Below are 26,041 nucleotides of genomic sequence, written 5' to 3'. Positions count from 1 at the left end.
TAATACTTTGGTACCGTTTTTTTTAGTGTCTCAGCCTCTGCATCACCACACCCGCCCCAAACTTCCATAATTTTATGGAGGTTGCTTTTATATGTTATTTTTATATACTTTTATTTGATAGAGAAATTTATGTATCTTTATTCTTTCTATTAAACATATCAGGCACACTTTCTCATATTATTTCACAAAATTCACAAGCACTGTGTTTAACAGCCATATAAAATTTCATCAAGTGGATATGCCTTAATTCATGTAACAGTTCCCTTGCAGCTGAATACCAAAGTCCTTTCTACCTTATTCTTATAGTGAATTATTCAGGCTTTAAGTAACATCTGTGCCCATAAAAACTTATTCTGAGTTTAAGATGACTTCTTTAGGATAGACTTTACAAGTGGAATTAAGGGTAAAAATTTAAAAAAAATTTTTTTTAAGTCCTTGATAAGTAGTGGCCAAGCTGCTTTTGGTACAACGTGGATTGTACCAAAATGGGAAAGATGAAGGAGAGAGATTTTTGAAAATAAAATTGTACCTTCTCTACCACGCTGCAGAGGTGGCTGGCTACATAGGAGCTAGAATTGCGCCTGCCACTGTAATATAAGGACTATGGTCCTTGCATTTGAAGTGATTATACTCTAGGATGGAAAACAGTGAGATGACCATCCATGCATTGAGGTAATTTACTCAAAGGTGAAGATAACTGGTGACATACAGAAATTAATACGAGATAATCCAGAATTAACCACAGCATAAGACTAGGTTTGAGGCCTGTCCCTGACAGCAGTTTTGAAAGGTCCTGTGTATCACATTTATTCTGAATGTCAATTATACTATTGTCAATGCCAGTGGAGCAATCTGAATTTTGGGGGTGTCTACAAGCAAAATTAAAATTTGCCTCAAACACTCATATTTTTTGAGAAACATACATTTATGTAATTATGAACACATAAATTTAAGATGCTCGGACCTGCAGATCAAGAATATCACATAAATTAAAAAAAAAAAAAAAGAAAAAAAAAGACTATCACATAATGATATGGACACCTGATTACAATTTAAGCAATTTGTGGAGAATAGACGGAACTTACGTTTTGGGGCAATCAAGTGAGTATTGCTTTAAGGAGTATCTTTAAGTGAAAATCAGTGGATGAAAAGTAAGAGGTTGCTGATGGGATCAGCAAAGGCAGAGCCAGGCCCTGTTGGGTAGGATGCCTCCTTCTCACAGCAGTGACACCTGAGATACAGCCATCCATCTTACCCGGTGCCCAAATCAGGAACATGCTTTTCCATAGAAATGCTTAAATAAAAGATACTTCCTCTGGAGCCAAAATGCTGATTTCGTGCAATTTTCATTAAAGTTAAGTGACGAATTCACTCACACATATAAATCTTTGAAGGCAACAGCAATTCAAGGAGATCAGTATGTGAAAGAGGTAGCGGTGCTAGCGGTGGCGATCTTAGGACTGTTTCCTCCCAGCAGTGCAACAGCTGGCTACGAAGAGACCAGTGACGGTGATAAATAAGCCCATTAGCAAAGAGGAACCTGTCTCCACGTTGCTCAATCAGGACAGCTGTGAGCCTTCTGCAGCCTCTCTGACCTCCAGGCCCACATTCCCGTCTCAGCCTTCACTAGTTAGTCACACTAACTGTAATTTTCTACTCTGCAAAGTGTTTACATCTAAATAAATCTTGAAGAAATAAAAGAGAAAAGATGGAAAGGCATAAGGAGAAGGGAGAAAGGGATGGAAAGTTATTTTAAAACATACAACCTCAACTGGTGGATGGATTCTGGTATCTAATCTTGGCTACGGGGATCATTGGCAAAGCATGAAGCTGGCAACTTCTGCTAATCAGTTTGCCACTGTCTTCAGATTTAATGCAATATCTGGCTCAGACGCTTAAAAAAAAAATCCCCTATTCCAGCTAAAATATTTACACAGTCCTATGTGTTTCACTTAATGCCGGTTAAGCAATCGTCTTTTAAAACTCCGCAGACACTTGTAAATCTGTCGGGCCTATAAACAAGGCTTCATATAAAGAGGGCTGCATCGTCAATTTGCTGGGAGTCGAGATTTCTTAGGATGTGTTTGAAATTAAAGTTGAAAATCAGAAAGAGTTTAGAGTGGGTAACAAAGTGGCCAATCGTCTCGCTGGCGGGATGCTGTTGGTAGTATTAACGGGAAGCCTCCAGACACTGACCTCAGCTATTTAAAGCCCTGCTCTCCTATAAACCTGTCATTGATCCTACCTCTCTGTTGAGTTATGGTACAGGGAAAGTTACTGGTCCAGCAGCCCTGGTCGTCTGCATCCTAGGGCCTGTCAGGTTAGAGAAGGTGAGTTGGTGAGGTCTGACACAGGAGGCTACTATATGGTTACATGTGACATGAGTGTGTATTAAGTGGGGAAGGATGGGGGACTCTCAGAGGAAAGGGGAAATTCTGGGTACAGCTGATGCTGGGAAGAACAAGACAGCTGGATGGTGACAAATAAATAGTATCTCCTGGGAGAGGCGAAGTAAAACAGGTTCTAAAATGTCTATTAAACTCCCCTACATCTTCAGCCCTGATGTTAATGAGCCTGAGTGATAAAATTTAAAGGCAAGGGAGGCCCACCTGAGCTATCTCCTGCTGGCCTGGGGAGCCGCAGGATCTTAACCCTCTCTTCAAGATGAGTCAGGTACCTGTGATAAGACTTTGAGCAAAGTGAACAATCATTTAATTCCTCCTATTAGATTAAAATACCTTTTTACTCCATGTCACTGACTTGAACATGTCACTGATTATGACTCACACTTTTATAACAGCTTTAAAGAAGAAAGATAATACATTAAAAGTACACATCAGTTTAAAAACCTAGACCCAGGGAGAGGGTTCAAGATGGCCATGAGGGAAGATCTTGAACTCACCTCCTCCCACGGATATAACAAAGCTACAACTGTATGTGGGAGAATTCCCTCGGAAAAGGACATGAAAATTGGATGAACACAGCCTCCACAACAAAGGATAAAAGGACAGTATCAAGATAGTATCTTTTACCTGAGGAGTGAGGCATTCAAGCTCCACGTCAGGCATTCCAACCTCTAGATCCTGCACAGGAGCGACAAGCCCCCAAACACCTGGCTTTGAAAACCAATGGGGTACAGTCCAAAAAACGACAGGACTGCATGGAATGAGGAAACCTACTGTTAAAGGAGCTGCATGCAGACTCACTGGACCTGAAAATCAGTGCAAACACACCAGACTTATTAACAGCACATGGACCACAGGTGAAGGTAACGCACTTACTAATCTTAAAGTGTCTGCCAGAGAGACAGGAACCAGTTTCAAGGCTCCCCTGGGACTGAGACACTGGCAGAAGCCATTTTTGTGAACTCAGGCGACGATGCTAACGCCAGTGCTGGTGGGTACCATTTTGGAATTCTCCCTCTAATCTGTTAGCACCAGTGGGTGCACCCTGCCGAGGCCTCAGACGGGCCTCGCAGCTGGCTGGGTGATAACCCTGCCCACCAGTGCCCCACGGCAGCCACAGTCTGACCACAACAGAAGGGTACATGAAGCCCACATAAGGGATACCCCTTGAGTGCCAAGCTATGGTGGCTGGGTGGGATTGTGCTTCTGAGCTCCACAGGACATCTCCTAAATAAGGCTACTCCTTCAAGACTAGGAGAGACAGATGATACACCCAGTACAAAGACACAAATACAGAGTATTAGGCAAAATGAGGAGACAAAGGAATATGTTTCAATCAAAAGATTAAGCTAAAACCTCAGAAAAAAACCTAAATGAAACAGAGACAAGCAATCTACCCAATAAAGAGTCCAAAGTAATAAAAAGGCTTATGGAACTCAGGAGAAGAAGGTATGAACACAGTGAGAACGTCAACAAAGAGATAAAAAATATTATCCAAACAGAAGTTTTAGCTGAATTGAAAAATACACTAGAGGAGTTCAATAACAGACTGGGTGAGGCAGAAGAACGAATCAGTGAGCTGTAAAAGCAATGGACGAAGGTTAAAAGACACTTACAAAGCAAGCATGAAGGTTAAAAGACAAAAGTAGTTAAATTAACTAAAATTACAAAAATTAGTTAAGGGATGCATAAAGAGGCATAAAATGTGTCATCAAAAGTATAAAATGTGCGTGTGGGGGAGAGTAAAAAGTTAAAGCTTTAACAAGTGTTCAAATTTAAGCTGCTACCAACTTAAGACAGGCTACTACTTGGATGTTATAGGTGAACCGTACCATTACCACAGGAAAAAAACTTACAGTAAATACACAAAAGAAAATGAGAAAGAAATCTAAACATAACACTAAGGAGAAACATCAAAACACAAGGGAAAAGAGAAAGAGAAGAAGAAAGGAAGAAAGAGGAACTACAAAAACCAGAAAACAAATAACAAAATGTCAAAAGTATAACTGTACTTACTGTATTGTATTGTAAAAGTATCAATAATTACTTTAAATGTAAATGGACTAAATTTACCAATCATAATAAAAAGAGTGGCTGAATGAATTAAAAATCAAGACCCATTCATAGGCAGCCTATGTGAGCCTCACTTCAGAAGAAAGTACACACACAGACCTAAAGTGAAGGGATGGAAAGAGATATTTCATGCAAATAGAAATGAAAAGAAAGCTGGAGTAGCTATATTCATATCAGAAATTAAAAGACTTTAAAACAAAAACTAATAAAAGACAAAGAAGGGCATTACATAATAATCAATGGGTCAATCGAACAAGAGACTGCAACATTTGTAAATATTTATGCACCCAACATAGGAGCACCTAAATATACAGAGCAACAATTAACAGATGTAAAGGGAGAAACTGACAATAATACAATAATAGTAGGGGACTTTAACACACCACTTACATCAATGGAGAGATCACCCAGAGAGAAAATCTGGAAGGAAACATTGACCTTAAATGACACATTAGGTCAGATAAACTTAATAGACACATACAGAACATTCCGCCCCAAAGCAGCAGAATACACATTCTTCTCAAGTGTACATGGAACATTCCCCAGGACAGATCACATGTTAGGTCACAGAACAAGTCGCAATGAACAAGTCTCAAGAACACTGAAATCATATCAAGCATCTCTTTCGACTACAATAGCATGAAACCAGAAATCAGTCACAAGAAAAAAAAATGGGAGAACCTACAAAAAAGTGAAGATTACACAACATGCTACTGAACAATGGGTCACTGAAGAAATCAAAGGAGAAATTTAAAAATACCTAGAGAAAAATGCAAACAGAAATATGACATACCAAAACCTATGAGATGCAGCAAAAGAGGTTCTATGGAGGAAGTTCATAACAATACAGGCCTACTTCAAGGAACAAGAAAACTCCCAGATAAACAGTCTAACCTTAAACCTAAAAGGACTAGAAAAAGAAGAACAAATGAAGCTCAAAATTAATCGAAGGAAGGAAGAGAGTAAATGCACAATAAAAATAATGAATGAAACTAAGAGCTGGTTCTTTGGAAAGGTAAACAAAATTGATAAAACTTTAGCCAGGGCTTCCCTGGTGGCGCAGTGGTTGAGAGTCCACCTGCCGAGGCAGGGGACATGGGTTTGTGCCCCGGTCCGGGAAGATCCCACATGCCACCGAGCGGCTGGGCCCGTGAGTCATGGCCGCTGAGCCTGTGCATCCAGAGCCTGTGCTCCGCAACAGGAGAGGCCACAACAGTGAGAGGCCCACGTACTGCAAAAAAAAAAAAAAAACAACTTTAGCCAGATTTATCAATGAAAAAAGAGAGAGGGCCCAAATCAATAAAATCAGAAATGAAAGAGGAAAAGCTAAAACTGATACCACTTAATACAAAGGATCATAAGAGATGACACCAACAAACTGGACAAGATAAAAGAAATGGATAAAACCTAAAAACATACCATCTTCTAAGACTGAATCATGAAGAAACAGAAAATCTGAACAGACTGTTTTCTAGTAAAGAGATTGAAACAGTAATCAAAAATCTCCCAACAAACAAAAGCCCAAGACAACACAGCTTCACAGGTGAATTCAACAAAACATTCAAATAAGATTTAATGGCCATCCTTCTCAAACTCTTCCAAAAATTCAAAGAGGAGGGAAACCCCAACACATTTTATGAAACCAGCATTACCCTGATACCAAAACCAGACAAGGACACCACACAAAAAAAGAGAAAATTACAGGTCAAAATCCTTGATGAACACAGATGCAAAAATCCTCAACAAAATTCATGAAACTGAATACAATACGTTAAAAGGATCATACACTGTGATCAAGTGGAATTTATTCCAGGGATACAAGATGGTTCAACATTTGCAATTCAATCAACATGATACATCAACATGAACAAACTGAAGGATAAAAACCATATCATCATCGCAACAGATGCAGAAAAAGCATTTGACAACATTTAATATCCATTCATGATAAAAACTCTCAACAAAGTGGGTATAGAGAAAATGTACCTTAACATAATAAAGCCCATATATGACAGATCCACAGGTAACATCCTACTCAGAGGTGAAAAGCTGAAAGCATTTCCTCTAAGATCAGGAACAAGACAAGGATACCCACTCTCACCACTTTTACCCAACATCGTACTGGAAGTCCAACCCACAGCAATCAGACAAGAAAAAGAAATGAAAGCAATCAAAATTGGAAAGGAAGAGGTGAAACTGTCACTGTTTGTAGATGACACAATACTCTACATGGAAAATTCTAAAGACACCACCAGAAAACTACTAGAGCTCATCAATGAATTTGGTAAAGTTGCAGGATACAAAAATAATTAAAATACAGAAATCTGTTGCATTTCTATACACTAACAACCAACTATGGGAAAGAGAAATTAAGGAAATAATCTCATTTACAATCACATCAAAAAGAATAAAATACCTAGGAATAAACCTACCTAAGGAGGTAAAAGACCAGTATTCGAAAAACTATAAGGTACCAATGAAAGAAATTGAAGACAATACAAACAGACGGAAAGATATACTGTGCTCATAGTTGGGAAGAATATTGTTAAAATGACCATACTACCCAAGGCAATCTACATATTCAATGCAATCCCTATTAAAATACCAAGGGCGCTTTTCACAGAACTAGAACAAAAAATTCTAAAATTTGCATATAACTACAAAAACCCTGAGAGCCAAAACAATCTTGAGAAAGAAGAACAAAGTTGGAGGTGACGTGCTTCCTGATTTCAAACTATAGTACAAAGCTACAGTAATCAAAACAGTATGGTATTGGCAGAAAAACAGCTACATAGATCAATGTAACAGAATTGAGAGCCCAGAAATAAATACACATGTGTGGACAATTAATTTACAACAAAGAAGCAAATAACACACAATAGAGAAAGGATGGTCTCTTCAATAAATGGTGTTGGGAAACAGAACAGCCACATGCAAAAGAATGAAACTTGTCTCTTACACCATGTACAAAAATTAATTCAAACAAAACTGAAGACTTGAATGTTAAGACCTGAAACCATAAAATACCTAGAAGAAAACATAGGTGGTAACCTCAATGACACTGGTCTTAGTTATGTTTTGTAGATCTGACTCCAAAGCCAAGGGGGACAAAAATAAAAATAAACAAATGGGATTACATCAAACTAAAGGCTTTGTACAGCAAAGGAAATGATCATCAAAATGAAAAGGCAACCTACCAAATGGGAGAAGATATTTGCAAATCAAATATCTGATAAGGGATTAATAGCCAAAATATACAGAGAACTCATACTACTTAACAACAAGAAAACAAACAACTTAATTAAAAATGGGAAGAGATTCTGAACAGACATTTTTCCAAAAATGAGATGCAGATAGACAACAGGCACATGAAAAGATGTTCAACATCACTAATTACTAGGGAAATACAAATCAAAACCACAATGAGATACACTTTACACCTGTTAAAATGGCTATTTTGGAAAAAATAAGAAATAACAAATGTTGGAGAGGATGTGGAGACAAGAGAACTTTGTACACTGTTGGTGGGACTGTAAACTGGTGTAGGCACTGTGGAAAACGGTTTGGAGACTCTGTATGGAGAATCAAAAAATTAAGAATAGAAATACCATATGACCAACGTATTCCACTTCTGGGTGTTTATCTGAAGAACACAAAAACATTAATTAAAAAAGATAAATGTACCCCTATGTTCACTGCAGCATTATTTACAACAGCTGAGATATGGAAGCAGCCTAAGTGTCCATCAATGAATGAATGGATAAAGAAGATGTAAGACACACACACACACACACACACACACACACACACACACACACACACAAAATGGAATACTACTCAGCCATAAAAAAGAATGAAATTCTGTCATTTGAGACAACATGGATGGACCTTGAGGGTATCACACTAAGTGAAAAGAAGTCAGGGAGAGACAAAGACCATATGATCTCACTCATACATGGAATCTTCAAAAAAACAAAACAAATGAACAAACAAAATCAAATAAAAACAAATTCATAATACAGAGATTAGATTACTGGTTACCAAAGGGGAAGGAGGTTGGGAGTAGGGGAGACAAATGAAGGGGATCAACAATATGGTGATGGATAGTAACTAGATTTGTGATGGTAATCACTGTGTAGTGTATTCAGATATTGAATTATAATGCTGTATACCTGAAACTTATATAATTATAAAAAACCTCACCCCCAGCTTAAAACACTCAATTTTGGGGGTAGGGGTAGGGGATTAGCAGGAAGTATTTCCTGGATTGAAGCAACAAATGAGGTATTTGTGATTCCAAGGTATAATGCCTTGAACAGAAGGTAGCAAATATCTGTTGATTCTTTTTACAATATCACAATCAGGAAGGGCTTTGCAAATGTTTTTGTGAATCTGGAACACCAAATTCTGCTCACTTCTCACCCCTATCAGATAGTGGGAAAGTTTAATCACTGTTCTTAGGGACAGATTCCTGCTCCTGGGCAGAAGAGAAATCCAAAGAGTAAGTAGGAATAAATTTCTCCCCTAGAAAATGAGGGTAACACTTGTTCTTAAAATGTGTTTACAGAAGACTTGATATTTCAGTGAGTTTATTTAAAATCAGCAGCTAACTCAGTGCTTTGAATAAATATTTGCTGAACAAATGAACTGATTGAAAAGGTCAAACAAGGTCCTTCTCACATTTGGAAGAATTTTTTTTTTTTTTGGATACCCGGAGATTTGATGATGTTTTTAAAGACCATCAAAATAGTCAAGAAAAAGTTAAAAAAAAATTAAAATTAGCTGGTTTAGCATATTAGCCATTATAGCTTTTCCTTGGGTTTTCCTCTTTCTGTAAGTTATGGCACAGGGAAAATGACTGGTCTAACACTGCCTGGTTGTCTACACTGAGTCGGACATAATTGTCTTTTATCTCTGCACCCAATAGTCTGTGAAAACTATCAACCTCTCAACCTGCATGATGGAAAACAAATGGCCTGTAATGGCCAAGAGTGTCTTGAACCTCGGCCTGTTTCATGCGTGTTATCTCATTTTATTCTCATAAGAACTCTATGAGCTTGGTCCTGCCATTACTGCTTTTTATTTAGGTGAGGGTGGGTAAAGTCATACAAATATTAAGTGGCTGAGCCAGAATTTGAAACCAGGGGTGTCAGACCTGCTGGCCTCATGCTATCCTGTCTCCTACCCCAACCATCTACAGGCAAACCTCAGAGATATTGCAGGTTCGGTTCCAGACCGCTGCAATAAAGCAAGTATCACAATAAAGTGAGTCACAAAAACGTTTTGGTTTCCCAGTGCAAACGTCAGTTATGTTTACACAGTATACTACAGTCTTTTATGTATGGAATAGCACGATGTCTAAAACGATTTCTCTGCAGCCGGCAGTGCTGTTTGACGGCATTTTACCCAGAGTAGAACTGCTTTCAAAGTTGGAGTCAATCCTCTGAAACCACACTGCTACTTTGTCCACAAACTTAAGTTTGTGTCATACTGTAAATCCTTTGTTGTCATTTCAACAGTCTTCGCAGCATCTTCACCGGGAGTAGACTCCATCTCAAGAAACCACTTTCTTTGCTCATCCAGAAGAAGAAAACTGTAACTCTTCATCTGTTCAAGTTTTATCATGAGACTGTAGCCATTCAGTCACATCTTCAGGCTCCACTTCTAATTCTAGTTCTCCTGCTAGAATTTCCACCACATCTGCAGTGACTTCCTCTACTGAAGTCTTGAAACCCTCAAAGTCATCCATGAGGGTTGGAATCAACTCTTCCAAACTCCTGCTCATGTTGACATTTTGTCCTTTGACCATGAGTCACCATGTTCTTTAAGGCATCTAGAATGGTGAATCCTTTCCAGAGGGTTTTCAACTGACTATGCCCAAATCCATCAGAGGAATCACTATCTACGGCAGCTATAACCTTACGAAATCTATTTCTTAAATGGTAAGACTAGCAAGTTGAAATTACTCCTTGATCCATGGGCTACAGAATGGATGCCGTGTTAGAGGTATGAAAACAACATGAATCTCACTGTACATCTCCATCAGAGCTCTTGGGTGACCAGGTGCACTGTTTATGAACAGTAATATTTTGAAAGAAATCTTTTCTTCTGAGGGTAGGTCTCAACAGTGGGCTTCAAATATTCATTAAACCATGTTAGAAACAGATGTGCGATCATCAGGGCTTCATTGTTCCACTCACAGAGCACAAGTAGAGCAGAATTAGCACAATTCTTAAGGGCCCTAGGATTTGGGGAATGGTAAATGAGCGCTGGTTTCAAATTAAAGTCATCAACTGTGTTAGCCCTTAACAAGACAGTCAGCTTGTCCACTGAAGTTTTTTTTTTCCCCCCATTGACTTCTCTCTAGCTATCAAAGTCCTAGATGGCATCTTCTTCAAATAGAAGGCTGTTCTGTGTACACTGAACATCTGTTATTTAGTGAAGCCACCTTCGTTCATTATCTTAGCTAGATCTTCTGGATAACTTGCTGCAGCTTCTACATCAGCACATGCTACTCACCTTGCAATTTTATGTTATAGAGATGGCTTCTTTCCTTATGAACCAACCCCTACTAGCTTCAAAGTTTTCCTCTGTAGCAGCCTCCTCACCTCTCTGACTTCCCAGAATTGAAAAGAGTGAGGTCTTTGTTCTGGATTAGGCTTTGGTTTAAGGGAATGTTGAGGCTGGTTTGATCTTCTATCCAGACCACTAAAACTTTCTCCATATCAGCAATAAGGCTGTTTCACATTCTTATCATCTGTGTGTTCACTGGAGCAGCACTTTCCATTTCCTTCAAGAAATTTTCCTTTGCATTTATAACTTGGCTGTTTGGTGCAAGAGGCCTAGCTTTGGGCTGATCTCGGCTTTCGACAAGCCTTCCTCACTAAGCTTAATCATTCCTAGCTTTTGAGTTACAGAGACTCTTCCTTTCACCTGAACACTCACAGGATATTGTGGGGTCACTAATTGGCCTAATTTCAATATCGCTGTGTCTCAGGGAGTAGGGAAGCCAGAGGAGAGGGAGAGAGAAGGGGAACAGCTAGTTGGCGCAGTGAGAACACACACATTTACTGATTAAGTTCCTGTCTTATATGGGCATGGATCATAGTGCCCCAAACAGTTACACTAGTAACATCAAAAATCACTGATCACAGATCACCACAAGAAATACAATAATAATGAAAAAGTTTGAAATATTGTGGGAACTACCAAAATGTGACGCAGAGACATGAAGGAAGCAAATGCCGTTGGAAAAATGGCGCCAACAGACTTGCATGACCCGCAAACCTTCACTGTGCAAACAGCACAGTATCTGCAAAGCACAATAAAGGAAGCGTAAAACAAGGTATGCTGGTGTAGGGACGTTCTAGAAACAATGCGGAGTACCTATGAAAACGCTTTGTAAAAGGTAAGGAACAAGACGATGCAAGCTAAAAATCACCCGTCCCAAAGCTTCATTCTGAATGGAGAAACAGAAGGCCAGGGGAGGGGAGGTGGAGGTTAGGTTATTAAGTGGCACAGAGGGGACATCAACCAGGGCTGCTGATTCCTGGGTTGGCGGGGTGGGATGGGTCACTGATTTTTCCATGGTTACCTAAAAAGTAGAGTCCACGACCTCTGTCCAGCTAAGAGCCACGCCGAGGCCCAGAAATCTGGGAAAGATAAGGACGTTGGCAAAAATTCCAATCCCCTTTACTGGGGCTAAAGAGGTCTCCCTCTAACTTCACTCATTTGGATATCTGACACAAAAAGAATCCACTTGTGGACTGTGACTCTTCCACAGGGTCCAAGATACACAATTCACTTGGGCAGGAAAATACTGTAACATTCACAAAACCACCCACGAATCTATTTCTGTAAAGAAAATGTTTTGACCTGCCATTAAGTTTATGGTAACGTAGCTTGAGCGCTGGCTTGGCAATCAAAAGACTCAAGTTGCATGCCTGGCCACACTGCTTCCTATCTTGGAGACCTGTTCTCTCTACTATATAGGCCTGCCCTACCCACTCCAAAGGATGGAGCTCTACACACAGGTAAGGCATCGGCATTATATTAATTTTGTTTTCTTTTTTTTGAACGGGAAATATGAAAAACATTCCATGAATGGACTTGCCAAATCAGTGCTCTCTTCTATTCCTCCTACCTGATTCCTACGGCACACGGTTGCAGCCGGAAGGCTATTCTCTGGTTTCTCTGGGCAATTCTCCCCACCACTGAGTAGAATCCTTATAAAGAATAGTTGTGTTGTTTCCAAACCTGTTTATGCTAGTTGTTCTCTTTATTGTAATTACATAATTTAATCACTTGATGGTAAATTGTAGAAATACGACTGAGAAAAAGTATTATTTCTATAGATTAAAGTGGAAGAAGCCAAAATATTGCTGTTTAATATAGGTGTGGGAGACCAGTGGAGATTGGGCAGTTATAGTACCTCAGTGCACTGTGGAACTCAGGGCTTGATTCTGGAACACAAAGAAGACGTTAATGGAAATACTGATGAAGTTCAAATAAATACTAGAGTTCAGTTAACAGAAATGTATCAGTGCCAGTTTCTTAGTTTTGATGAATTTAACACAAGTTAAGATGTTAATAATGGGGAAAGTGGAGAAGGGCTATATGGAAACTCTCCATGCTATCTTTGCAACTTTTCTGTAAATCTAAAATTATACCAAAAAGAAAATGTTCATTTTTAAAAAGGTGTGGGCAAGACAGTTTTAAAAGATTGAGAACCATTATAAATATCTAGAAAGATTTGGTGGTGATATTTTCAAGAGCCATGACTCCACTTCAAAAATATGAAAGGGAAAAAAATATGAAAGGGAAATCACAGGTGATCGCGTTATAGATGTGGCATATGTAGGAAGACCCACAAAACTTTATTTAACAGATCTGTAATTCAAGAAGAGGTGTCAGCCCTGCATCAATAGACAAATGATGCTATATTTAGCTTGTTTTAAATGAAAGGTTAGGGATGCAAGTATCATTTTCTGTGATTCCTGATTTGGGCCATCTTTTCTCCATTAACTAACCACATTGGATAAGAGTTCCACTCTATAAAGCTTACTTCTAGATGGTATCAATGCTAGAATTTTTGAGGCATGGATTAATGCGAGAGCAGATCCTTGAGAGCCATTTAGACAGAGAATACCTGAGACCTAAATCTGATACAATCTTACAGTTGACTTTTATATCCTATAAATGGTCAGAAGTCCAGGGAATTTCAGCTGTCCTAATGAAGTCTAGGGAAGAACTTAATAACCCTTACTGAATAAGGAGAACACCAGAATGCACTGAAATAGCATAGTAATACTCATTATCTTAGAAACTCCGAGTTGGAATGTACTTTCAAAATCATGTAGCATAAACCCTTTCTAATGGCACCTATCCTACCCATTTATCGTAACAGAGTCTTCCAGTCGGAAGTGTGTGAGGGACCCACGACCTCATCAGTTCTCCCTTTGAGTCGCTTTAAAATGTTTCCCTAAAGCTTCTGCCTTTTTATGATTGTTTGACATCTTTGCCCTTAAAGAAATCATCTAATTCCTCTCTTACAGCAAGGTCAGCAATTAGCTGAGTGAGCTGCATCTTTTCTACCATTCATTCATTTGCTCATTCACCCACTCAACAATTTTTGGCCGAGCAACAACTATGTGGTAGGTACTGATCATCACAGTAGATATAAACACCAAAAAGGCCTCTTCTATTTACAAAGAAATAGAAGATAAGAAACTGGGGGCTATAACAGAGAGGGACTATTCAAAGTGGCCGCTATAGTTTGGGTGGTCAGTGAAGGCCCACGCATGGGTACATTCAGAGGAAGGGCATTCTAGGCAGAAGAAATAGCTACTGCAAAGGTCCTAAAGCAAGCTTACTGGGCTCGAACACAAAGAAAGCCTGTGAGGCTGGAGTTTAGTGGGCAGGCAGGGATTGGGGCAGCATGAAATGAGACAAGAGAGGTAGAAGTGGTTGAATCTTGGAGAAACTTGCAAGGCACAGATACAAGTTTTGAGGCTGGATTTTATTCCAAGAGCAACGACTATGAAAAAAGAAAGTGGCCTGACCCGTCTGGTGTTCGGAGGCTGGATTAAAGGGAGGGCAGGTGTGGAAGCAGGGAAACCTGTTAGGAGTCTGTTGTTCTGGCCCATGTGAGAGAAAGGGGTAGAGTTTGGACTAGGAATGTGGCGTGGAGACGGAGAGCATTAAACGGATTCAAGGCACGTTTTGAAGGAAGAGTCAACTGGATTTGCTCGTGGACTGGATATTGGATATGAGGGCATGAAAGGAACCAGGAATAAGCATTATATATCTTGCTTATACGCTGGGGACTTCCTTCATATAATCCTGATTAACGCTCTCAAGCAACCAGTGTGGAAGGCTGGGATACCCTCCTCCTTATACAAGGATACAGAGGTGGGGAGGGATGAAGCCAGCCAAGGGTTACACAGCTTGTGAAGCAAGAATTTGAATTCAGGACTCGTGACACAGACTTTTCCATGAGGCTAGCTTTTCTTTCAATGTTTTGTTTCTTGTCCAAGAAAAAAAATAATAAATTCTATTAACTGTGTTGATTTATAAATAAAGGGTAGAAACAGGGTGAAAACTGAGGAGAAGAAACCAGGACATCATAACTCATGCTTCCCACCTAGAGATGTCACAATCAAAGGACAACACGAACTTCTTCCATTAATTAAACGGATGAATCAGGTTTCGGTTTCCACATCCTCTCTCCTTTCTGCACAACTTGTCTTTGAAGGCATTTCATTTGGGAAATGTGTGACCTTTACCCACGGTGCTGCGCTTAATTGAATGCTTTGCATCAAAAGTCGCTACGCTGATCAACATCTTACACCCACTGCCCTTCTGAAATCCTTACCCCAGTTCCTGGGTCTGTTTGGTTGAAATCATTTTACAAAAATAAATCATATCAAAGTTTTTCTTTTATTATTTTGAACACTTTGCTTGCAAAACTAAATATTTTTAACACCATGGCAACACGGCCAGGACTCTGGCTAATGTATCCAGGGCTGTACCAGAGTTCAGACTTAGCAAACTCCTGCCGCAGACAAATGGGCTTTGAAGGAGGAAAGAGCTAATAAATTAGGCATGGTCAATAATCGTTCCAGTCGCGTCTTCTGGAGCTTCCTAAAGAGTGATAAATTAGCCAGGCTTGTCCTAATGGATCAATTCCCCCCTCTCCCTTCTAGGACACACCAGCGCGAACTGAGCAAACTGCAAACTGCACGGCTTCTCAATGAGTTCAGATAATACCTCCCACACCTTCCCAAGTACTCGCTCATCCGTCTGCTTGTCTGACCCTTCCGATTGCACTGAGCTGGGCAGGCTGGGATGATCAGCTCCGCTTTTTTCCAGCGGAGGCTCACAGAGGTTAAGTGATTTTGTCAAAGTTGCACGGCTGATCACGTGGTTAGGAAGAGGCAGAACTACATTTTTCAACTGCATCTCCTAAATCCCGGCCAGCACTACTTTCAACACATCAGCCTCTGCTGTTGAAATTTAACTCAACAATCACTTACAAATGCTTCGGTTTATTGTTATTTTTTGGTTTGGGTTTTGTACGTTTATCGAAGTTACACAGGCACCAGTTAAAAGAATAAAGGTATTCTATGCATTCTGTAAATCAACAGCCCAACAACTTCACCCAATTCTTCCTTCCCAGAGGCAACCATTATACCAATTTTACCTGCTGAATCCAGCACTTAATTGCATGTCTCTAACAAGCTTCTATCGGCACCTTTTGATTTTTCTCTTTATGCCCTGAAAATGATGGCGCTCTTTCCTCTCCTCACACCCACCATACATGAGCTGCCTCTCAACACAGCACTACCATGACTTGCTTAGACCAGTACTCAGTGTTGCCATTATTATGACTTGGCAAAAACAACTCCAGCCCCAGCTGACATATGTCAATTTTGATTAGCCTGTCCTAAACGTCCCCCACCCCACCCCTGCAAACCCCCTCACCTTCAGAATGAATGATTTTTCCCCCCTAATTTGCTGTTTTCTATGTACTTATTACTAAAGGAATGCCAAACTTGTTGCCAGCTGTGTAAATCTTGTCAAAACATTCAGATACAGCAGACGCGTTAACTGTATATTCCTCAAGAACCTTCACCATGATTCTTTTGATCTAATTAACCTGGAATGTTTGCTCTCCATGCCTGGCTGGCATCTTGGGCTCTCTGCCTAACCTGGAGGATCCCTTCACTTCTCTTCTCTGTTGGATTTTCCATTTCCTGTCACCGTCGCATTCCTAATTCATGCTAATGCACATTCTCTAGTAGCATCCTGAAGATGGATGCATGGGAAATACGTTTTTCTTTTAGAATTTACATGTCTAAAAGCATTTTTATTCTGCCCTCATATTGGATAGATAATTTGGTGAATATAAGATTCTGGATTGGGAATAATTTTCCATCAGAGTTCTATTTCTAGCTTCTAGCATTGCCGTTGGAAAGTCTGAAGCCATTCTGCTCCCTGATTCTCTGAGTAATTTGTTCCCACATCCCACCCTCTACCTCCTCCCCTTCTAGAAGTGTGTAAGCTTTCTTTCTATCCTGAGCATTCTGAAATGTTCATACAAAGGTATGGATCTGTGCTGACATCTCTTTGGGCCTTTTAAAATTAGGAACTTGTATCCATCATTTTGGGAAATTTTCAAAAATGATTTCATTGATTTACTTATGAATATATATGAATGTTTATGGATATATATATGGATTTATGTATAAATCTGTGGTGTGTATGAACAGTGTGGTAAAAATTGGCTTGCTTCTCACCTTTCTCCACTCCTGGGTTAGAATTCAGCTGTCTTGTTTGGTTAATTCATTTACCACTTGTCCATCTACTTTTTTAGCTTCAGAAACTTTGTGGTTATGGTTTTCTCTCTCATTCTGTGCTCTTGAGTTTATGCTTTAAAAGAACTCCCTATACTATTATTTTAGTCATTTTCAAGAGGAACTGAATTCCAATGTGAGTGTTCAATCCAAATGAATGTTCAGTTGGCCATCTTTCCTCAGAATCCTCCAAAGGTTTTCCAGTCTTTCTTCACTCCTTACTACAGTCATATTGCCTATGGACCACGCTTAAATGAGTAATAAATATTCACTCTCACGATGAGATCTAGTTTTCTCTTTTTCTCTTAAAGAATATTATACTTATATGGAGAGAAAGCCATTGATAATGCTCGGTGGCAGAAGTCATTTCTCCTGCAGAGTCAGGGCTGGTCCCAAACACAGAAGCAACAGTCTGCTTTGCTGCGTGAGTTGACAAGTCCTGGAAGTTCCCTCACCTTCTCATCTATGTCAGAACCCCGCTCCATGCAATGTCCACAAGTGGAAGAGACAGTAATGGAGTCCAAACCACACAGTGCCTTGGGATGGCCCTGTATTACCCTGCTATTCGTCTGGCTAACCACATCAGACCTGTCTGCTTATCTTCTAGGTCGTGAAGGGATAAAACATAGGCTAGGTAATTCACTGCCAAAGAGAGAGACAGAGAGAGTGTCAGAGGAACCGAAAGAGACCGAGAAACCAAAAGAGACTGACAGGGAGGAGACAGGAGGATAGAAATTACAACAGGTAGATGAGTTGAGTGGTTATGAGTAGAGATAAGAAAAAGCCTAAATTCAAACTTCAAGCTTTACCACTCCGATCATATTGTCAGTGCCTACAAACAGGAAAAGAAAGAATGGTACAGTGAAAAGGGTATAAGCTTTGCAATCAGATAAACCTGCTTCAGATCTCACTCTGTCATCAGTAGCAAAGCTGCTTTAACTTCCTTACTGTTAAAATGCAGGTAGGACTTACATCAAAGTAGTTTAAGAAACAGAAATGATGCAAGCAAATATGCTGGTATTTAGTAATGCCCATTAAATGGTAACTGCTGTCGTTAGTGATGGTGGAAATGGCCACGCACCATATCCTTGGACATGTTTACTGCACCTGTGTCCACGGTCCACCCTTGCAGGGAAAAGGACTTGATCACTGAGATTAATACTGCCAGCACATCACGGTAATAAAAAGTGAGCTAAAAACTAAAACTACAGTGAGGTACCACCTCACACCAGTCAGAGTGGCTATCATTAAGAAGTCTATAAATAACAAATGCTAGAGAGAGTGTGGATAAAAGGGAACCCCCAATGTAAATTGGGGCAGCCACTATGGAAAACAATATGGAGGTTTCTCAAAAAACTAAAAATAGAGTTGCCATATGATCCAGCAATCCCACTCCCGGGCAGATATCTGGACAAAACTATCATTTGAAAAGATACATGCGCCCCTATGTTCATAGCAGCACTCTTTACAATAGCCAAGACACGGAAGCAACCTAAATGTCCACCGACAGATGAACGGATAAAGAAAATGTGGTGCGTGTATATATATACATATATACAATGGAATGTTACTCAGCCATAAAAAAGAATGAAATAACGCCATTTGTAGCAACACGAATGGACCCAGAGATTACCATAATAAGCGAAGTAAGTCAGTAAGAGAAAGACAAATACCATATGATATCACTCACATGTGGAATCTAAAATATGACACAAATGAACATATCTATGAAACAGAAACAGACACACAGACATAGAGAACAGACTTGTGGTTGCCAAGGGGAAGGGGGAGGCGAGTGGGGAAGGGAAGGGTTGGGAGTTTGGGATTAGCAGAGGCAAACTATTATATATAGGATGGATAAAAAACAAGGCCCTACTGTATAGCACAGGGAACTATATTCAATATCCTGTGATAAACCACAATGGAAAAGAATATGAAAAAAATATACATGTATAACTGAATGAATTTGTTGTACAGCAGAAATTAACACAACATTGTAAATCAACTATACTTCAATAAAGTTAAAAAAATAGCTAACTTTTAGTTGGTTTTATTATTGCTTTTAAATTCTGTACAGAAATGCCAGATAAGAGATGGGACACCAAGTTAAGTGTGAATTTGACATAAGCAAGGAATATTTTTTTTTTAGTATAAGCATGTCCTGTGCATTATTTAAAACACAGTTTTAAAAAGTCTTGTTTGTCTGAAATTCAGATTTAACTGGGCCTCCTGGATTTTATTTACTAGATCTGACAATGCTAAGGGCACCCCCATATAGCATGCACTGGGGGTGGAATGCTCCACTGACGGCCCCTTCCCCCCACTGCTTGGTACTTCCCAACTGTGTCTACTGCAAATTCAAAGGAATAGTCACTACAGGCCTTCTTTAAATGGTCTCTTTTGCTTCCTGAGGTAATATCAATAGGCCATCACTTTTCTTAAGTTCTGTTTGGGGCTCAACAGTACTGACTGACTAAATCTGCAGAAGGGCATACTTTCATCCAAGTGGTGGACAGATCCGGACCGGGGAGGCACCAGCATGGCTGTGAGGGAGACAGTACAAGAGGACGGTGGCGTGGTGTGAACTTGCATTAAAGACCTGGGCAGTGGAGCCTGGACAGGACCCCTCCTCCTCCCCGCAGTGGAACAAACCTGAATACTCATTAGTAGATCAGCAATACCAGTTATTAGCATTTCTCCTCACTTCTCACAGTCAACTCTTGATTAACTACAGTAATAGGAAGCGGGAAGGACACCACACATAATCCCAAATCAAACATTTAACAAAAAAGTGGTCAAGGGCAAGATGAAGTGCAAGTTCTGCTAACCAGCCCTCTGCCCTCCCTCCATCGCTGGAGATACCAACACTCCTGCAGGCAGCTTCCCTTCCCGATGCCATCGGTGCTCAGAGTCCCAAACCCGCCTCACCCTTCATCACCTCACTAATACTTCACATCAATGTATTTGTCCAGACACTTAATTTGTTCATTAAGTACCTAAAGAAGAGGACTGTTTCCACCTTGCAGAAGAAACAGTAGGTAGTCTACTGCTTATCATGCAGTTTCAAATAGGAAAGGTTTTCCAACATGTAAATAGCATAGCTGACTCATACTGATTCATGTGAAAACTAATGCATTAACTTTTTAAAGACTATCACTATTCCGTGACCTCGCTAATCTAGCAACCTACAGTTGAGAGTTGACTATAACTTATCTATAACTTATGTTTCTGAACCTAGTTCTAATTGTATGATTTCATATGCATATCCAAATCGTTGAACTACTGCCACCACACCAGTCCCTGCCCAGGGCCATGAGAAACCACCACGTATAAATGTTCTCATTTCCTGTTTTTATACGTGTAGGTGTACGGCTCCCTCCCTAATTCCTCCTCTTTCAGCTGATTATATTGGTATTGACTGTGTGCCTCTAAATAAGATAAGTGTTAATTTTTCTGTGGGCTTTTAGAAAGGAGTGGAGCTAAATGAATGAGTTCAGTCAGCCAGCTTCATCTGGAAGACGTACTGATTACAGTTTAAAAAAATCTACCAACACCCCCTTTCTCTTTCTTGAACTGTAACTTTCATGTATGTATCTTGCAACTTAGATCTGAAGGTAGAACTTAGATTCAGGTACAAAAGAGGTTCATTTGGATCCTTCTGGGCTAATCTGGTCACTCCACTAAAATAAGGACGTGGGGACCGACTATGGCTAAAGAGGTGACGGGTGTACTTCAATGTCGAGTTAGAGATGTTACTACTATTCAAACTTACAATAAAGAGTTCAACATCTATTGAATGCTGGGACTGTGCATTTCACATAGCATCTCATTTATAGAAGGCTATAAGAGTTAACATTGCAGGATAAACATTTGAAAGATAAACATTTATGGAGTGATAACAGATATCAAAAAAGTCAACAGAGACTCCTTGTCTTTCCAAAACTGTGTAAGTGTATTCCTAAATATTTCTAAATGGTACATAAGAAAGGACATGTTCGAATATATAGTCTTAAATATTTAGAGAAAAGAACATCATCAGAATTACCTTAAAACACACACACACACACACACACACTCACTTGCATCTCTGCCAACATTCTCAAACAAGTTTGATTATCTTACACTGAGGGTTAACTACTGATTACATTTTCCCAATTCATATATGCAATAACAGGGCCAATAATGTATCATTTTCAAGGCAAGATTTAGTACACAGCTAGCTGATTAAATATCCTACCCTTAATGATACGGGATACTAAATAAGTCTCATTAGCTACTAAGGGCGATTTATTTTAATCTTTAAACTTTTCACAATAGGCTGACTTCTCAACACCTATCTGAAGAGTTCCTGTCATTTCCAACCAAAAAATTCGGCTTTCCTACTTGGAAAGCCAGAAAGAATTTTTCATAATGAAATACAGTCACAGGATCATGTTATACAAATGTGGATTTGAGAGCAGTGATACTAGAGTAATTGTAACACTAAAGTTGTTCATTTTGGCTTTCAAGCTCAAGACATCAGAGAGAATGTGACCTATTCTACTGCATTTGTTTACATGGATAACAAACCCAGTTAGGACAATGCAGCCAGGGAGTATGAAGAGAACTATTATAGGGCAAAGGCCATACCTATTCATCACAGTTACTCCTATTAAGGTCACCCAGGAATGACCATTTAACCAACAACTCCGTTCTTGATATTAAAAATCAATAGTAATATCAACATCCCTTCTTCTTAAACAATATTTTACAGAATCCATATTCTACAACAACATACTACTAAGTATATTCAGTGCAAGAAAAAAAGACAATGTTTCATGTTTTGAGAAATCCTGCTTTAAACAGGGTTAAACCGTTTCATTGTTTTTTTTACTACAGGACTTCCCAGAGCCTTCAATAAGCTCATATGCACTGTGTCCCTGTGATTTGTTTTTAGTATAGAGCATTTCCAGGTTTATCAGACTACAGACTCTTTTTTAGAGAGCACCGATTCATATTTCATGCAATACTGGTGAGTGTCACTAGTTGGGAAATCCTACACCTACAGCCTCGGCAATGGGGTGCACGCGCGTGCCTAACTGGCACAATCAGAAAGAATGCATTGCGTGGTGTGTTTGTTTCTTATTGCTATTATGACAAATTACCACAGACTTAAATGGCTTAAAACAATACAGATCTATTACCTCATAGTTCTGTATGTTAGAAGTCTGACATGGGTCTCATTGAGCTGAAATCAAGGTGTTGACAGGGCTGCATTCCCTTCTGGAGGCTCTAGGGAGAATCTGTTCCTTGCCTTTTCCAGTTTTAGAGGCTTCCAACATTCCTTGGTTCACTGCCCGCTTCCACCATCTTCAAAGCCAGCAACACTGCATCTCTCTGATCGTTCTACTGTACTATCTCCCGCTGACCACAGAGAAAGTCGTCAGCTTTTAAAGATTCATTTTCAAGATTTGTGTGATTAGATTAGGCCCACTTGGATGGTCCAGGATAATCTCCCCATCTCAATGTCGGCAAAGTCCCTTTTTGCCATGTAAGGGAACATATTCACAGATTCCAGGGATCAGGGTTTGGACATCTTTGGGAGCCATTACTCTGCCTACCACACGTGAGTTGGTGAGAGTACCTTCAAAGTTCTGGCTAGCAAACGAGGTCAAAGAATGAGAAAGAGAGCAGCGGTCGCTGTTATTTGCTCCCAGATATTACTTGTATCATCAAAGCATCAAGGAAATCAAAAGTATTGTCCGCTTAAGGGATGCAGAACAGTAAACATGATATGGAACACATTCCTAAGCACCGAGGGCTTGGTTTGTAGCGCTCTGGAAATTAGGTTCTCCACAAACACAGCCAGCTGGCCCCTCAACAATATGGGCCTGATTCTACAAGGTGTCTGTTTTCCAGTAAAAGGCATATATGCCTAATCAGCTTCATTGAAGCCTTCCTTACTAAGGGACCGTGCATTCATTACCTCCTATGATGTTGGTGTTATAACTGCCCTATTTTACAGGTGAGACAATACTTTTTATGGTTATGTTACTCGACAAGATCTTGCTTGCTTTCACCAAACCAGTAGCAAGTACATATCTGACTCCAAAGCCTGAGTTCTTAATCCTGTGCAGTACTATTCGCTTTGATAATCCATCTCTCTCAGGTCTCCCCACTCCCCATACCCCACACACAAACGAAGTTCTTTCCTAAGTCCCTATCTGATCCGAGGGTCTACATGTATGGGCTCTAGGCACGTGTGTGTGCACGCCCTTGTGCTCATGCACACACATTCACTAACTCTTTCTGTCCTGTGTGTCCTCACGAGGCTTTATGCCTTGAACAGGTATCTCTCTGTTGTGATCCGATACGGAGACTTCTGGGCCAGCAACAGGGCAAGCTGTGAGTACGTGCCTTACAGTCGTATCTAGTTTCAAAATGAGGCTAGGTCACCATCTGTGAGGTAACTTGGCAGGTCACCTGAGCGTCATGAACTTCAGCTTTCGCCTCTTGTAAGAGCTGCACAGCAATATCTGCTTCACAGGGTCATTGTAAGGATTTAAAGAGACGGTCTGTGTAAAGCACCTGATAATACTCACGCGATCCATTGTAGCAGATACAATTATCCTCAATTCCTTGCTATGTTTATCTACATAAAAGTGCCGTTGGAAGTTCTAGTCTCTCGGAAAGATGCTCATCGACAACCTCTACCGCTGTTAGTGACATCTACACAGCCAACAACCATCGTTTAATTCCCACCTGATTGTTAAGGTGTGGTCCTTGCTACCCCAAATGATTTTCTTTTAAAGGGCTATGCCTGCCTGGAGAACTAGGGCCTGAGCCTTCTTGAAATTTTCTAATCACATCTGGTTTAGCTTTAGACATTTTCTGGGGTTTTGCCAGCAGCCACGACACTTTAATGGCTACAATAAACCTCAAAGCCTCATCAAATCTTTGCTGTATGTGTGAAAATTATGTCCACTTCAATTAAACATTCCATCTCAGCTCACACCCAGGCCTTGTGGAAACGGAGCTGAAGACTGAACGGGGAAGTGAGATGAAACGGGCCGCCACGACTCTGGCCATCTCGCCAGATGGGATTTGGAAGGACAAGAAATTCATTAGAGAACCCACGTTCTGTATTTTCTTTAAATATTTACTAGGTACCTTTCATGTATTAAAAACACGGGCATCTCTAAAGATTAGCAGGGCATTTTTTTGTTTAAATATTCAATGTGTGTGGGACAGCGCCGGTTTCCTCCTTTGCCTTGGTGGTACACTTCACGTCTTTGTGGTGACGTCCCACGCAAAGAAGAAAAATAACTGAGGTAGCGTTCAGTCTTCCTTCATAAGGCAGCTCCTCCAGCTTCAGAAGGTCTTGTATTTCCTTAAAATTGACTGGGGAAAGTGTCAGTGGAGTACTCAGAGATCCGGAATGACACCGTGGATCTCCCTAGAGAAAATAAGGTACATCCACTGCAGAGGTTTGGGGGCACCCCTGCCTCTACACGGTCCTTTGAATTCACTCTTCTTATCCCTTTGTTATTTATCATCAAACACACAGGGATATCAAAGGGAGTGGGCTGAGCCAGGATGCCTGAGAAAGGCAGCCGTGGAGGGACGGCAGGCGAAGAGGAAAGATCCGACGTAGATCAGGTTTCTGCTCGAAAGACCATACGAGAGGGTCTCACAAGGACCAAAAGACGAGAGAGGATGGGCATGCAGGGATGGTGGCCAGGGACTGGACAAGCACAGGTCTTCTCTGCTACTGCAAAAGCCACCCTGAGGACTGGCCTGGCCCTAATTCTGCCACTGGAGAGAGGTAGAAAAAAACTGCTACGTGATGCTACTCCGCTTTCTTAGAATAAAACTCAAGCCCCGCAACTCAGTCGAGGATCAAACCGCCCCTTCTTGAGGAGACGGAAAAGAATGATCACGAGGTCACGTATCACATTCCTGAACGAAGCATTCATTGAAATTCACACTCTCGACCACATCGACAGGAGGGGAAAAAAACCCCGCATGTTCCTTTAAAAATAATTTACAAGGTAAAAATATTCACTTGTAACCACTATCCTTATTTAAGCAAGTTCTATGCCCAAAGTAAAAATAAATGGCTCTCCCTGCCACCGGGAGCAGATCTTTCCCACTTTACTTCCATTTCCAAGCTGTCCTCTAAGACTTAGATTTCTGAGCGCTCTTTCACAATAAACATTTTTAAAATGTTTATTTTATGTCTTAGTGTAAAAATATTCCTGGTGCAAGCTCTTCATTTCCTCAAGCTCTGCTTTTGGCGTGCTGGGCTCCATTTCCACATTAACACGCTCCCTAAATCCTCCACAGAGCTCTTCAATTGGAGTTATACAAGCTCCAAGGCAAGTATTTATATTCTTGGACAAGGAGATGTCTCCACAGTGAAAACACAAGGCTCTAGAAATGCCAAAGGAAAATTCCTGCCCGAGAGACATATTTTCACCTTTTAAAAAAGCCAAAAAGGGCTTTCAGCATTTTGCTTTGGATAATTAAAAATGTAAATTAAACTAAAACAGACTGTTTACTACGGGTCTTACCATCATTATTAGACTCATATACATAAATGAAATATATAGGCACGTCTGTGTGTGTGTGTGTGTGTGTGTGTGTGTGCGCGCGCGCGCGCGCGCCACAGGGAGAGCAAGAGCAAGAGTGAGAGACAGAAAGATAAGGCAGCACATAGTAAACTAGCTT

The 26,041-nt window shown here is 40.3% G+C and overlaps 1 protein-coding gene across 5 annotated transcripts in view; it reads right to left on the bottom strand.

Moving 5' to 3' along the window:
• FMN1 (formin 1) overlaps positions 1-26,041 on the bottom strand; it is a 444,603-nt gene that overhangs the window by 124,291 nt on the left and 294,271 nt on the right. The gene's annotated exons all lie outside the window — the stretch shown is intronic.

The sequence above is a fragment of the Pseudorca crassidens genome, chromosome 1 (genome assembly GCF_039906515.1).
Source record: "Pseudorca crassidens isolate mPseCra1 chromosome 1, mPseCra1.hap1, whole genome shotgun sequence".
NCBI lineage: Eukaryota > Metazoa > Chordata > Mammalia > Artiodactyla > Delphinidae > Pseudorca > Pseudorca crassidens.
The sequence above is the reverse complement of the archived record's forward strand: the minus strand, read 5'-3'. Positions and strand labels throughout refer to the sequence as shown.